At 46.5% G+C, this 16,432-nt stretch overlaps 2 protein-coding genes across 2 annotated transcripts in view; one reads left to right on the top strand and one right to left on the bottom strand.

Annotated features, from left to right (window-relative positions):
• Positions 1–10,850, bottom strand: part of TMTC3 (transmembrane O-mannosyltransferase targeting cadherins 3) — a 48,679-nt gene extending 37,829 nt beyond the window's left edge. The window contains exons 1-3 of the mRNA XM_065415773.1: positions 10,783–10,850; positions 998–1,088; positions 698–835 (exon numbers count right to left, since the gene is read on the bottom strand). The gene's annotated coding sequence lies outside the window, so the exon portion shown is untranslated. The remainder of the gene's footprint in view (positions 1–697; positions 836–997; positions 1,089–10,782) is intronic.
• Positions 10,851–11,328: 478 nt separating this feature from the next.
• The window catches only part of CEP290 (centrosomal protein 290), a 113,582-nt gene continuing 108,478 nt past the window's right edge, over positions 11,329–16,432 (top strand). The window contains exon 1 of the mRNA XM_065400984.1: positions 11,329–11,419. The gene's annotated coding sequence lies outside the window, so the exon portion shown is untranslated. The remainder of the gene's footprint in view (positions 11,420–16,432) is intronic.

Below are 16,432 nucleotides of genomic sequence, written 5' to 3'. Positions count from 1 at the left end.
TGTAGGCTCTAAAGTTTTACACTGTTTTGTTTTTGAGTGCAGTTACGTAAAAAAATAATAATTTTACATTTGTAAGTTGCACTTTCATAATAAAGAGATTGCACAACAGTACTTGTATGAGGTGAATTGAAAAATACTATTTCTTTTGCTTATCTTATTTACAGTGTAAATATCTGTAATAAAAATAAGATAGTGAGCACTGTACACTTTGAACTGTGTTGTAATTGAAATCAACATATTTGAAAATGTAAAAAACATCCAAAATACATATAATAAATTTAAATCGGTATTCTAGTATTGTTTAACAGCATGATTCAAACTGGGATTAATCATGAGTTTTTTAATCTCATGATTAATTGTGATTTTTTAAAATCATTTGACAGCTCTAGTATAAATAACAGAACCGTAAAACTCTAGTGCTCTCAAATCCTAATGACAAATAAGAGGGCACTCGCAGCATACCCTAATGGCATAGACTGTATGGTTAATGTTTTTGTAGAATTTTAAAACTGCATTTTTAATATAATTTTGTTTGTGCAAAACAGCTACTAAATAGAAAACTAATCCTATAAACCCAACCTTCTGGAATATACAGGAAACATTTTATATAAAATGTAAGTGCTTCAGTTAAGTACCTTGGATGCTCAACTGCAAGTGAAGAAAGTAATGATTTGTAATAATAAAAAGTTTAACTTACTATTGAAGTGGACACTTTGTTTATCTGCATTCTCAGTAGAAAGTTCATGAAGAGGTGAACTTAATATTTTTTTTCTAATTATGCAAACTGTGTTGGCATTACTCCTGATCACACTTACTGCATGCTTATGGGGATTTTCTATAAAGATAAAAAATGATATTTAGGGAAAATACTAAAACTGAACCCCCTCTTTCAATTTCATCTTCCACAGTTGTCTGGTAAACTCATCAAGCACTAGAAACAGTCAATAAAATGCTATGCAATAATCTAAGAATACTGTGAAGTAATTATTTTACTAACATTGATATGACCTGGTCAGTGAGGTGAAGTTACTGCATACTGGGTTATAAGACTTTCCTGTAGGAACAGATTGTTCTAGATTAGCAGGGGGCTGTAGGGAAGAACAAACAAGAAGGCAATTACAGGTCAAAGTGACACAGCTGTTCTGCTGAGGCTGGGACCTAACAGATCAAAGAGCAATAAACAGTTAAAAAGCGACCTGCTCTTAGGGCTTGTCTATACTGGCACTTCACAGTGCTGCAAGTGTCTCGCTCAGGGGTGTGAAAAAACACCCCCCTGAGCATTGCACGTTTCAGCGCTGTAAAGTGCCAGTGTAGACAGTTCTCCCAGCGCTGGTAGCTATGCCCCTCGTGGAGGTGTTTTTTTTAGAGTGCTGGGAGAGCTCTCTCCCAGTGCTATGCCGTGACTACACAAGGCACATTAAAGCGCTGCCAGGGAAGACTTGCCCTTATGGAAAGGGGGTGTTTATCCAAGGACTAAGCAGATGAAGCCGGAGAAAAAAAATGGTTTGTGAATTAGGGAACAGACAATGCCAGCCAGCCCCTAGGGGTCTTGGGGAGTCTATAGGAAGCAGAGACCTACCACGATCCCAATGTGGAACATGGTGTGACCCTATGAACACCTCAATGCCAACTGGCAAAGGGTCCACTGTTCTCTAGCAGCAACTCCTTTCAGGCCTGATAAACTCACTACACCTAACACATTGCTTTCATAGTATTTATGCAAAAAAAGTCATGTGTGGTCTCTAATAAAAGCTCATGTTATACTGGTCCTCATAATCGTTGCAAGATGTACATTCAATTGATATTTAAGGAGCTGTTTATACGTACTGAAAAATATGTGTTAGAGCCTGTATCCCAGGCAGGGTTGACAAACAGGTTTTGGCCAGACAAGGGATGTATATTCACATGGAAAATAAATGTTATCAGCCAATACAATGGAAGACCGCTTGCATATGATATCAACATGAGAATATGAAGGCAACATGGAGCCTGCACAATAGGGAATAAACCACAGGCATCATCTTGACTCTAGGGACAAAACAATGACCTTTGGGGATACAAAAACAAAATGTCTCTTCACATTCTTATCTTTCACCGTGGAAACAAAAAGTACAATTTTTGCATTCATGAAAGGAGGATCCCAGCCATGCTGGTTGGAAACACTGGGAGTTTGCTTTAGGTATGATAAACAACTTTAATGGGCTAAAATCCTTGTCTAAAGTTACGTGTAGACTCTAGGAAGTGTGGTACTTTTGGTTTTATCTGTAATCATTTATGTTTCCATCATTATCCTTGTTCACTATCTCTTAAACCTTAGCCATTGAAAATAAACTTACGATTGTTTTCACTATAAATATATTTTAGTGCTGTGATGTTATATTGCAGCTGATCCTCCGTTGAACCAAACTGGTATATGCACTATTCCTTTGAGAACAGCTTACCTGGTAATTTCTGTGAGTGTTCAGTGGTTAAGGGCTGGACGCTACACGGGAACACTTCAAAAGGACTCAGGGGGTATATCTATTGGTCATCCGCAAGGTAAAGTAAGGGTTGGCAGAATCCTAAGGAGATTATTTGGGTGGCATCAAGGAGCTGACACTTAGTTAAGCACAAGCAACTCTCTCTCTCTTTCTCTCTCTCTCTCGCTGGAGGCAAAGGAGAGGACAAAAGGGGGGGGGGCATAACAAGGTGACTCACAATCCTGAGCACTCCAAGCAAGCATCACAGATGGTTAGACTCCTGGTAAACTAGACATGTGCATAGTCTGTTTTATTGTTTTAATATTTGTGTTCTCTTAAAAGCTTTTTTTCTAAATAAATAATGGTGATGGCTGGGGACCCAGGGCCTAAGGGGGTATGCATTTAAAGAGATCAGGAGGTATAAGATGTGCTATTAGCCCAGGTAACTATGAGAAGTATCAGTCAGAAGAAACTGAAATCAAGAAAGTGAGAGTTGGAAGGGGTTTTCTTTACAAATAGCACAGAAGACTTTTTCAGTACTCCAAGTGTAGAGTAATAGAGCAATTCAACTATTGCAGGGATCCTCTCCACAAATTTAAAAATACCTTTGTAATTAAAAAAAGAGAATAAGTCACTGAATTTTAAAAAACAAAAAACAAACAAAAAACAGGAAATGCACAGCTAAGGAGTTAGTTCACATACAACATTAACTCTGCCAGCCCACTACCCCCTACAAGAGTCCCTCAGGAAGGCCATAGCACCTTACCCATACTTAAGCTTGTCTGTTTATGGTGACCTCTGCCAAATCAGCTGCGAGTAATTCCTTAAATCAACAGTGCTCTACAGCAGTGTTTCTCAAAGCCGGTCCGCCGCTTGTTCAGGGAAAGCCCCTTGCGGTCCGGGCCAGTTTGTTTACCTGCTGTGTCCGCAGGTTCGGGCGATCGCGGCTCCCACTGGCCGCGGTTCGCCGTCCCAGGCCAATGGGGGCTGTGGGAAATGGCGCGGGCTGAGGGATGTGCTGGTCGCCCTTCCCACAGCCCCCATTGGCCTGGGATGGCGAACCGCAGCCAGTGGGAGCCGCGATCGGCCGAACCTGAGGACGCGGCAGGTAAACAAACCGGCCCGAACCGCCAGGGGCTTTCCCTGCACAAGCAGCAGACCGGCTTTGAGAAGTACTGCTCTACAGAGCACAGTGAGGTCAGTAGGAGTGCATGAATAAGAGTGATCTGGAGTTTGTGTTGGACAAGAAGGAAATGACATTTTTTTTTAAGGAATGCACAAAGTACTGCTATGTCCTACTTCCTACTGTCATCCTAATGGGAGTAAAGCTATTTCACACACAGTGCAATTCTAACTACTGAACAAATCAATTCCCCCCCTCCTTTTTTTTTTCTTGTTGTAATACTTTTCAGTAGTACTTAGGAAAACCTTAACTGAGCATCGTATAGTTTTCTAACATAAGTTTGGAGTTTGACACCCCACATTCCAGAAGGCATATTTTTTATTACAAAAAGGCTCTGTTTTGTGCAATAATCTTAAGGTTTTTTTAAGTGAATTCACTATTATTTAAAATTAAGAAAAAACACCCTGCAACTACATGAAGTGAACAAGCTAAGCAGACTGGGGGTTCTGATATCTCTATCATCAGAATGGGTTCACTCTTTGGCTGGGATATCAACTCTTCTCAGTCAACATTAGACATTGCTCAGTTCGACTCAAGGGTCATCCTCGACAATGGTGAAACAGCCACTGCTAGAGAGAGCTAACAAATGGTATCGCTTAAAGAAAGATCCCAATTATTTGCAATTTTAAAACATTACACCAAGCTGTGACATCGTGTATCCCATGTAAAACCCAGTACCTCATATATACAACGTTTATATGATTATGATATATTTTGTACAAAGTATGCCTTGTGAGGTATCATTTGAAAACTCATAATCTGCTGAAAATCATTGTTCTGTTAAAATGTAAGTGTGTGTAAAGCCATGGGATTTTATTATATGTTGTTGCTGAGAGATACTGTAATTCTGAGGAACACCCACAGACTAGCTCCTCAGAGACAACAAAGGATTGACTACAGGTTTTAGAAAACTATTAATTGCTGAAGCAACCATTTGTTAGTAGGTGACAGTGTAAACAAAAAAAAAAAGTCATCTCTATTCAGGTCAACAGTGCAGGTGCATATTCATTACCCATTGTCGGAATGATGGACTAAATATGAGCTTATACCATCCAGTGGGCTACTGAACAGCACAAGATGCACATTTCTGGGAGGCAAGGCTGGAACCAAGGGATATGAGGCTGGGACCAAGGGATATGTCGCCCTGTACCTATTCATAGATGGCTGAGCATAGCATTCATTTATTCAGCTGGGAGTGACTTTGCATGCTCGTTTTTTGCTATGTAAGAGAAGGAGGTACGTGTCAACGTACCCTTAGTGGATGAGTAGGTTCTGCTATCTGAAGAACATGGATTATGTTTCTGGCTCTGTGAGAAGTTACCTTGTGAAACCTTTGTCAGGCCAAAGCCTACCTTTGTGAGGCCAAAGCCATTTGACTTTTTTGGTGAATTAAGGAGAGCATGTGAAGATTTATAAACTGAAAACTGGCTGCAACTTTAAATGGGCAAGACAGAAATTCCAATACGCTGAATTATACTGACTCACTTCAGCATTAGGGACCTAATCTTCTGCCCCTAGAGCTAACATATCTTCCAAATACATTGCAAAACTTTTTGCAAGACATCATTAGAATGTTGGGAATCAGGATCCCCGAATTCTATTCCTAGTTCGGAAAAGGAACTGTAGTCTAGTGCAGGGGTTCTCAAACTTCATTGCACTGTGACCGCCTTCTGACAAGAAACATTACCACAGGACCCCAGGAGGGGCGGGACCAAAGCCTGAGCCCGCCCAAGCCCCATCACCCAGGGCGGGGGTAGGGGAGAAAGAGAGCCAAAGCCCCAATGCCCCAGGCTGGGAGGCCAAAGCAGCCAGCCCTGGTGACCCCATTAAAATGGGGTCATGACCCACAATTTGAGAATCGCTGATCTAGTCGTTAGGGCAGTTGTTACTGGCAGACTAGGTAAGCACTGACATTTGATACTGCCATTTCAAAAGCCAGGGTGGCTGAATGAGAAAGACTTGAGTCTTATACCTTAAGGACCTAGGTCTATTACCTGTACTATCCACAGAAAGCTGACACAATCTCAGTTATCCTACTGGTAAGACAGGTGGGGATATGATAGTTGTCTATCCTAAGCAGAGAATATGGGGTATTAACCGATAATAAGAATCGTGAGAGGCAAATAAACATTGCCAGTTAAAGAGAAGACTAATTCATGGTCTCCTGGCTCTCACCCTAAACTAGTGGGTATTTTGTGTGCAAGGGGTCTCAGTTCCCTCCATGTACAGTGCTGGCATTTTATGCTAGAACAACAATGTTCTGGCATACTACCCTAGAAACAAATGAAGTTGAACAACATTTTTATTTATAAGGTTTCACAAATTATCCTTTGTAGTGAACACCAGATATCAATAGGGGAAAGCCAGTGATAAAATTTCATTTGGTTGTTGCCCACAGATATGCCCCTCCCCCCCAACAAAAATGGTTAAGAAAATTGAATTTAGAAAAACAGGCCATAAGGGGAATAAGGAGTAGGACTTTTGCGAGTAACCAGGAACCCCTAGACCAAACAGCCCTAAATTTAAACCATAAACTCTAGCCTGAATTTGCATGTCAGTTTTCAAGATGATCTGACTACCTGTGTGGAGAAGTTAGAAAATTCCTGTTTAGACAGAAATGCTATTGTAATTCAAAGTATGGTACAGCTATTCACGATTTCATAATTAGCAATCCTGTGGTAAGCAAGCTCTCTGCAACATCATTCCTACTATGGAATCTTGCAGAAAAAAAAAAAAAGAATTGGGCTTATATTGATCAGACAGACTTTTAATTAATTGAGAACCAATTGTATACAACTGGGAGCGGACTGAATATTCCTCTTCTGCTGGTTGTGTAGCATTTACTACTTTTTTCACACATTTACTATTTTACACCTTTGGTTATTCCATATGCAAATGGTAGAAGGGAAATACATTTACATTGTGTAAGTCTTGTATACAGTGTATAAGTCTTGTATAGCATGTCTTTTATATTATTCCCAGAATACTTTACTGCTCTAATAAACCTTTTCAAGTTCTGTGTAAAGATGGTAAAGTAATTCCAGCACAGAAGAAATGCATTAAGAACAGTTCATGGTCCAGCACCACACACACTTTTACATAGGTGAATACCAGTTTGAGTCACTTAGTGTTTTTCAAAACTGTGTGGGAACCTGACAAGAATAGGTCTCCATTAAAATTCCTCAGACACTAGGACTGTTAAGTAACCTGTAGCAAGTTTTTGTGCTAGAGTTCTAACTCCTGAAAAATATTACATATAATTTATATCTACTCAATATTTCTGAGGGTTCAGATATATTCCAAAATTGTTTCTCCAATTTTCAGAAGCTCTCAACTGAAAACATTAATAACAAACAGTTACTAACTTTAATTCTTTCCAAAAGAAACAGAGCTCTTCTAAGCCTTTGGTTTCAACAACAGCCTGTGGCTACAAGTTCCATCAATTTAATTATATGTTGTGTTTATTGGTTTTAAATTTGGTGTTTTTAATTTCACTGACTGTCCCACTTTTCACTGTATGATGAGACATGGAGAACAGAAGCTTCCAGTCCACCTTCTCTGTACCATTCATTATTTTGTATACTTTATCCTATTCCTTCTTGTTTAGCTCCTTTCTCAGGTAATCACTCCTAGTCTTTTCAATCTCTCATAAAAGTTTTTCCATCCTTCTGATAGTTTATTTGCCTTTCTCCAAACCCTCCCTCAATCTGCAATATTCTTTTTGAAACTGGGGGACCAGTACTGCAGTTTACTAGATGAGGCAACATCTAGATTTATGGGATATTTGCTGTAGGATTCTCCATTCTGTTCCTTATACAATAAAAGCTATGTTATCCGGCCCTGTACCAACCAGAAAGCTCTATAAACCAGCATTTCTAATCTTCATAGAAAGTCTGGTTTATAGTTTGGCTGGCGTGGAGAATTTTTAATTTCTGTTGCAGAATTTTAAAATTTTTGGCACAGAATTCCCACAGGAGTAGATAGTTGACTCAGAACCCTCTAGGGCAGTGGTTCTCAAACTAGGGCCGACACTTGTTCAGGGATAGCCCCTGGTGGGCCGGGCCAGTTTGTTTATCTGCCGCGTCCGCAGGTTCGGCCGATCACGGCTCCCACTGGCCGCGGTTCGCCGCTCCAGGCTAATGGGGGCTGCAGGAAGGGCGGCCAGCACCGCTTCCTGCAGCCCCCATTGGTCTGGATCGGCCGAACCTGCGGATGCGGCAGGTAAACAAACCGGCCCGGCCTACCGGGGCTTTCCCTGAACAAGTGGCAGCCCTAGTTTGAGAACCACTGCTCTAGGGCAGTGGTCCCCAACCTTTTTGTGGCCAGTAGCACATTCATGTTTTCAGAAGAGTGTGGTGGGCGCCAACAATTTTTCAAGGCTTATTTTGTATTTGTACATTAAATAATACGAAAAACATCATATTTAATATTACATAATATATGAATCCAGAGAGAAGAGAGAAGCCGCGAGGACAGAAAACACCGGCGCCCGCAGCCCCGGAGTACTCTGTCCCCAGCTGGCGCGGGGACCTGGCTTCTCTCCCCTGCTGGGCACTAGGTTCTAGGTTTTTGCCGCCCCAAGCAAAAATTTTTTTGGCTGCGCTCCCCCCACCCCACCAGTGCCCTCCCCCACCCGCACCCAAATGCACATGGAAGGCATAGGGACTAACCCTCAAACCTTGTACCCGGAAAGGGATGGGGATGTAGTAAAGAGGGTTCAGGCAGAGGAGCGGGTGTGGGGGTACTGGGGGGCTCTACACTGGCAGAGAAGTGGGGTGTGATGTACTCGTGGAGGAGGGTGGAGGAGGAGAGGGGGTATCAGGAGGGTTGCGGGAGAAGAGGTGCACGGGAAGAGGAGGTGTGGGAGGAGAGGGCTGGGGGAGGGTACAAGGGGAGAGGTGCAGGTGAAGGGAGAGTACAAGGGGAAGGGGTTCGGCGAAGGAGTGATGGGGGGAGGTACAAGTGAAGAGGCTGCGAGCGGGATGGGGGGTGCAAGGGTTGAGAGGGGCAGGCGCTGACAGTTGCTTCCCCAGCCCCGTGCAGGCAGAGCCGAGAGGACGGACACTGACCCCCAGGTGCCCGAGCCGCGGGGGTCCCACGGCGGTGCAGTACCCCCCGCTGCCCTGCTCGGAGTCGGGCTCTGCCTCTCTCCACCCCTGGCACTGTGGGGGCCCGGGGCAAGCAGCACAGGGCTGAGGCGGGGGAGGTGCGCGGTGGGCTGGGTCCGGGAGCAGCTCCCTGGCAGCTCGGGCTGCCCAGCCACTCGTCCCATCAGCGCGCGAGCTGGGATCTGCGCCCACTGCCCAGCCCGGTGGCGCCCTGCACAGCCCACTTGGGCGGGAAACGCCGTGCCGTCCTGGGGAGATTCAGAGCAGCAGCAGTGGCGGCAGCAGGACCCCTCCTTCCTCCCTGCATCCCGGGCCCCGCTTCCCTCCCTCCCCGGCTCCTCACACACTCTGGGAGCCCCTCACCCCGGAGTTCTCTGTCCCCGGCAGGCGCGGGGCCGCGGCTTCTCTCCAGCTTAAGCCTCTGCGCCGCGCCTGCCTTGGACCGAGAACACCGGCGCCCACAGCCTGCAGCCTCGGAGTTCTTTGTCCCCGGCAGGCGCGGGGCCGCAGCTTCTCTCCCCTGCTGTGTACTAGGTGGCGCACATAAATGCCCCGGTGGGCGCCATGGCTCCCGCAGGCACCACGTTGGGGACCACTGCTCTAGGGCATACGAACAATTTAATATTTCTTTTCAGTATGCATTATTTTGCATTTACCTACATACAATGTCATTTGCCATCATGATGCCAACTCACTTAGCTTGGTTAAGTCACTGTGAAGTTTGTTACACTCTTCTCTGGATTTCTGTATATTCCCTCCTGTCCCCACCCCACTAAATAAGACCTAATATACACCTAAAAATTAGATCTACATAGGTATATCCCTTAGGTTTGTGAAAAATTGTGCACCCTTTGCGATGTCATTAAGAATTTTTCTACATTCTTAAGGTCAACATAAGTAGACATAAGTACCACCTCCCTGAGAGGTGGATTAACTCCACTGATGGACAAATCCTTCCCGTTGATATACGAAACGCCTACTCTACCGCAGTGCTTCTCAAAGTCGGGCTGCCTCTTGTGCGGGGAAAGCCCCTGGCGGTCCGGGCCGGCTTGTTTACCAGCCGTGTCCGCAGGTTTGGCCGATCGAGGCTCCCACTGGCCGCGGTTCGCCATCCCAGGCCAATGCAGTGCTGTAGCTGTGCTGCCATACTGTAGACATAGCCTAAGTATTGCTTTTGTTTACATTGGGATTGGTTACCTGCAACTCCATGCCTAGAAAAAAGTGAGTGACCTCTGAGGAAGCTATATTAGAATTTGAGCACTCCCTCAAGGATGAGAGGGGTTACAATCAGGATGAGGCATGTATGCACATAGGGAGAGTCAAATAATCTAAAATGTGCCAGGCATGGTTGAGCATCAAAATTCAACAGTACATACAAAGAAGACTATGGAAAAACTAACAGCTACAGATCCACTTGCAAGGCAGGAACAATAATGAGAAAAACCAAGCTCAGCTTTGAGGTCTATATGCTACTGGGTTTTTTGTTGTTTTGAATATCCTAATATTTTCTATAGCTTATTTGTATTGAGGTAGGGGATACCCGCTGGGCCAGGCACTGCACAACTCAAGAAACTGCTCGCTGCCCCAAGGAGCCCCCAATCACAGCATGCCAGCTATATGTGGACAGTAGCACTGCAATGCAGCCTCTCCCGGGGTGCAGAACTGCGGAGAGAGGTCCTTAGGGGACCGGAGCCGGGGCAGACCCCGGCTCTGCGGGCGGGAAGGGGTGTACGGCTGAGGCAGGCCTGGAAGGACCCGTACTCGTGGTGGTATCGGGACCTCGCAGCCGACGCCGAGGCAAGACTCAGAGCAGGGGCGGCGCTGCCCACCCCGGGGCGGCAAGGGGCGCGCAGGAGCCGGGGGAGGGAAGCGGGGCGGAGTGAGCGCGTCGCGGCACGGGGGGAGCAGTCCCTCCCCGGCGGATGACCGCGGGCGGCATCAACCACCCCGCCGTATTCCCTTCACCCCACTCGCCTGGGGGAGGTCCCAGCCCGGCCGCCCCCATCGCCCCTCCCTGGCAGCGCTCCCCTACCTGGCGCTGTGGGGTAATGCGCGCTCCCTGCTGCAAATACCCATAACTCGCTCCGCGGCCACCGAGCCCGGGCTAGGGATACCGGGGACGCGCCCTTCTGCGCTACGCAATCGCAGAGCCACCACCCGCCCGAAGAATGCCGGGAGTTATCCCTTCAGACTACAGGTCCCAGCGTGCGGGCTGGTTTGAGGTAGCCTAAGGCACTGGGACCCGTAGTCTCGGCGAGGCCGCATGGCATGCTGGGAAATGTAGTCTTGGATTTAGGGTTGGCGGATTCCCCCTTGCACAACGCGGTCTTATGTGCCATTAGCAACAGAGTGTCCTGTGGCACCTTGAAGACTAACAGATGTATTGGAGCATAAGCTTTCGTGGGTGAATGCCCACTTCTTCGGATGCATGTAATTATGTGCCATTGAGAGCCGTCCTCACCCTTTGTGGCGCGTTGCATGCCGGGAGTGGTAGTCTCCGCCGGGTCCGCTGTGCACGCTGGGGCTTGTAGTCCCGCGGGAGTTTTGATTCGATCGGCATCTACGTGTATCCGGGTCCCTCCCTGCTCTGGCTGAGCGCGGCCGCGGAGCAATGTTTGATGGCGTCGCCTAGCAGCAGCCGTTGCCTGCAGTAGCTTCCACGGAGAGGGGTGAGGGCAGGAGGGCGCGGCGGTGGGGGGATGGGGCGGGACGCGGGGGAGGTGAGCTGCCGGGCGAGGGGGGGGGAGGTCGCCGGTGGGCCTGGAGCGCAGTTGGGGTGGTAGCGGCGTCCCCCGTCTTCTCCCCACGTCCCGCCTCCACGGGGCCCGGGCTCGGGGCGCGTTATCCAGGCACTTGCGAGGGAGCCGCGCCGCAGCCTCCCGCTGGCAGCGCCCTGCGCGGCTGAGGAGCCGGAGCCTGGCTGTGGTCGGGTGGGAGAGCGCAGCTGCCTCCCTGCAGAGCGTGGGCACGCACCGTGGGAGGGCCTCGGTCCGCGTGGACAAGAGCACGGCTCTTGCTGGGGGAGGCTGTGTGCGAGCGGAGACTGCCGTGCGCTGGCACACGCTGGTGGGGAAGATCCACAGCCATGGTCTGGTGGCTTGTGAGGGAGGGAGCCACGGGGTGCGTGTCAAGCCTTTAAAAACGTTCCTGGCAAATAGAAAGGATGTGAAGCCATTGGGTCTCTAACTGTGACGGTGTGATGCTCCCTGGGTACCCAGGGTCACTGCCACCTGTCCTTAGCCTGAGGATGCCTTGACTGTGCCAGCTCCCTCGAGCCCTCTGAGCATCTCCTAACTAACACTAACCCCCCACTTCGAACTAAGGTACGCAAATTCAGCTACGTTATCGAAGTACCTTAGTTCGAACTTACCGTGGGTCCAGACGCGGCAGGCAGGCTCCCCCGTCGATGCCGCGTACTCCTCTCGCTGAGCTGGACTACCGGCGTCGACGGCGAGCACTTCCGGGATCGATCCGGGATCGATTTATCGCATCTAGACAAGACGTCATAAATCGATCCCAGAAGATCGATTGCTTACGGCCGGACCAGGAAGTAAGTGTAGACCTGCCCCTAGAGGGTCCATGGGGCACTTGCATTATTCACAGATTCACTGCTTCCAAAGAAGCAGTACATCTTAACTTACTGGTTACCACTACTCTTCATGCTTATCACTTAGTTATGTTTAGAGTTAAAACAAAAGTTGATTTATCTAAGTATAGAGATTCCAGGGATAGCAAGTTGAAGTATCGGAAACAAAGGGTTACATATAAAATAACATGCATAACATGCGTTCTAGGGTTTAGTCTTAGTTAACAAGATACTCTCATGCCTAATAAAATATTGTTCACCAGCACTTTCCAGCCAGGCAGGCTGTGATCCCTTTTTCATGAGAGATGACACGCTGTCTGCTAGGTGTGAAGGTATGCTAGGTATGCCAAGTATACCTCTCCACTCTTGGCTATGCCCCCACAATCCACTGTCTTTACTTGTAAACGGGATCCCTTCCTGCTGTTTATTTCTTTGTGAAATCTACAAGAGTAAATTTACAGAATCTTTCCACTGCTATCACAGTCACTATGCAAATAGACCACTGCCATTATAAAGTGGACAGTATACAACAATGGTTTTCAGCCCGTGGGCCGCTTGTGGCCCAATCAGCACACATCTGCGGCCCATGTGACATCCTCAGGGCCATACAGACATCATACATATTTTGTGGATGCGGCCCACATAACACATAGACAGCTGTATATGCAGCCCACAATGGTACATAGGTTGAGAACCACTGGTATACAATGACCGGACAGTGAGGTAAGCATCTGTTATCCCTGCCTGCAAAGAACCTGTCTATGGAGTGTCCCCTTCTGGTGATCTGTCTACCTTAAGAACATAATTCACAGTATAGATGGATAATTTCTGAAATATTATCCTGACATACATTTGGCAATGATTATGATGACTAGTGTGATACTGGCTCTTGGTAGAAAGCTCATATGCCACCCTTTGGTGAACTATTATGTATATATCTAACCCAGCGGATCCCTGTAAAAGTCTCTGCACTCCCTGTGCCTTCTGCCAGTTGGCACCCAGAGGTTCCTAGGTCACAGATGATGCCATTGATGGAACTTGCTTATCCGTTCTCTACACTTCACTTAAAGTATTGGACTATATTAACTATAATGTGTTATATTCAAGTCATATTGGATTGAACTACATCTCAACCATGCTCCAATTTCAAACAACTACAAGGTAATGCAGTTTACTACTCTGGCTGGCTGAGATGAAAAGAAGTCAGAGTTGTGTGTCATCAGCATACTGATGGCATCACAAGCCATATCTCCTCACGTACCCTCTCAATGATCCTATATATACTGTACACTGAAGAAAAGGGGTAACTAAATGGAGCCCTGTATGAGATGACTCTTAGGGAAGAGGAGCGATTTGAGAACCCCGAGCCATCTAAAATCATCCCCATCTGCTGCTGCATAGGTCCACAGGCAAGTTGGTCAACAACACCTCATGATCATTAGTATCCAAAGCAGCAGATCACCTGGATCGATCAGTCTTCAGCTGTCGTTAAGACTGCGCCGATCACAACACGTCCGCCATTCTTCTCGCACTCTTGCCTTTCTTCTCCACGTTCGTCCGAAGCGTTTAACAGTGTCATTTTCCCATCTTCTTGGAGGCCGACCAGGTGGTCTTTTCTGTTCCCGTGGGTACCACTCAACAATGATTGCGGTCCACCTATTGTCCGTGAGCCATGCTGTGTGGCCCGCCCGTCGCATCTTGTTATATCTGCTTTCCACGACAATATCTTTCACACCACTTCGTTCTCTGATCATTTCATTTGGGATGTGATCCAGAAGGGAAATTCCCAACATAGCTCGTTCCATTGTCCTTTCAGCTACCAACAGCCGCTGCTCTTCTCTCTTTGTCAGTGCCCATGTTTCACTGCCATACAGCATGTCTGGCAGCACTGTTGAATTGAAGATGTTTGTACATGTGGTCTTGTAGATTTTTCCTTTGAGGATGTCCTTGATGGAATTAAACGCACACCATCCTCCCCGAATCCTTCACGAGAGTTCTCCGTTTAGGTCTTGGTGCATATTAACTTCTTGGCCCAAATATATGTACTGTTCCACTTCTTTGATTTCTTCTCCTGTTACCGTTATTCGGGCATTTCGTAAGAGGTCTGATTGCATCTATTTCATTTTGCAGCAGTTCATCTTCAGGCTGACCTGAGTGCTTTTCTTGTCGAGTCTTTGTAGGATGCTCTGCAGTTGGTTGATGCTTTCAGCAATTAGTACGATGTTGTCTGCGAATCTGAGATGAGATAATCGTTCTCCGTTTATGTTGACACCACTCCTCCAATTGATCTTGTTCATAACCATTTCGAGGCAGATGGTGAATAGTTTTGGTGAAATCGTATCTCCTTGCTTTACGCCTTTCTCGATTGGGATGCGGAGGAGAGTAATGTCTGTTGTACATCCAGTATTCACTTCCTTCAACAAACTGATGTACTGCGTGTTAATACCCTGCTCTGCGTGTTAATACCCTGCGCTTTTAATAGTGCGTTAAACTCGATGCTATCGAAGGCCTTTTCATAGTCGACGAAAGCAATGCACAGTGGGAGTTTGTATTCCCTCGCTCTTTCTAGGAGCTGGCTAAGGTTAAATATATGGTCGATGGTGCTAAAATTTCTTCGAAACCCTGCCTGCTCTCTCGGCTGTTGTTCATTCAGACTCTGCGAGACTTGGTTTGTTATCACCTTTGTAAAGAGCTTGTAGATGTGAGAGAGCAGGCATATAGGGCGGTAGTTCTTAAGATTTTCTCGATCGCCCTTCTTGTGCAACAAGAAGGTGTTCGACTCCTTCCAGCTTGATGGTATTTTTCCTTCTTCAAGATATCGACTGAATCCTAAAGCAAGGGTCTTCCAAAGTTTTTCACCTCCTGCAGAAATAATTTCTGACGTTATTCCATCTTTGCCTGGAGCTTTTCCCTCCTTCATCTGGTATAGTGCGCTTCGGACTTTGCTGACAATTATTGCGGGGGACGCGTTCTTCTGACTCTTGCAGCGTTGGGAGAGGGACGTTGATTCTTGAATTGAACATTTCTGTATAAAAGTCCTTGCAGACTTCCACCATTCCTGCTCTATTGATTACTGTCTGTCTGTCCTTGTTCTTCAATGCTGTTACACTCAATCTATACTGTGTCAATTCCCGCTTGCATGTCTTGAGGCTCTTGCATAATTCAGCTATTTTGAGGAGCTTTTCTTTCTGGAAGTTCTTAAAGTCATCCTTCAGTTTTCGCTGTATAAGGTTGCACAGAATGGAGTACTCAAGGTTGTTATCTGAGCTCCTTTTCATATTTCTCTGCTTCTCCAACAAGCTTTTCGTTTCATTAGAGAATCTTCCCTTCGCCTTCTTCAGCTTTTCAATTTCAGCTGCTTTTATGCAACATCTCAGATTGTCAGCAAAGATGCTATAGTCCTCATCACACTTTTCCGTCTGGCTCCAGTCAAACCCAGAAATCACTTTCTTCAGCTTTGCTTCATCGAATGTCTTCGGCCGCTGTTTCCTATTTACCATCTGTAACACCTTCTTTTCCGCCGCTTCGTCGAAAATCAACTTCGTGCTACGCAGGCGATGGTCACTGCCGGTGCTGAAAGGCTGCACCACAGAGATGTCTTGAACAATGCACCTTTTATTGACTAAAATATAGTCAATTTCATTCTTGCTCTTTGCGTTTGGTGTGATCAACGTCCACCTTCTTGCAGTCTTCTTTTTGTACTAGATGTTTGCCATGTACCGTTCTTTCGTTTCTGCCATCACTACCAGCCTTTTTCCTCTTTCATTCCTTTCGCCACTGCCGTATCGCCCTATGAACTTTTCACCAGCTTTCCCTCGCCCGACCTTGGCGTTAAAATCTCCCATCGTGATAGTGTAAGTGGACTTTTGCAAGAGGGCTCTTTTGAGCTCTCGGTAGAATTCTTCCACTTTTTCATCCTCACTTGCACTTGTGGGAGCATAGGCCTGGATGACCATTAGGGTAGCTTTTGACTCCATCCGAAGATGCAACACACCAATACGTGATGATATTAGCTGGCATGATATGACTTTCAAAGACCAATCCTTACTGACGATAAATCCGACTCCTCCAACATTTCTAGTGCCATCTCCCTTTC

The sequence above is a fragment of the Emys orbicularis genome, chromosome 1, assembly GCF_028017835.1.
Source record: "Emys orbicularis isolate rEmyOrb1 chromosome 1, rEmyOrb1.hap1, whole genome shotgun sequence".
Lineage (NCBI taxonomy): Eukaryota > Metazoa > Chordata > Testudines > Emydidae > Emys > Emys orbicularis.
Note: the sequence above shows the minus strand (reverse complement) of the source record. Positions and strands in the feature narration are given on the sequence as shown.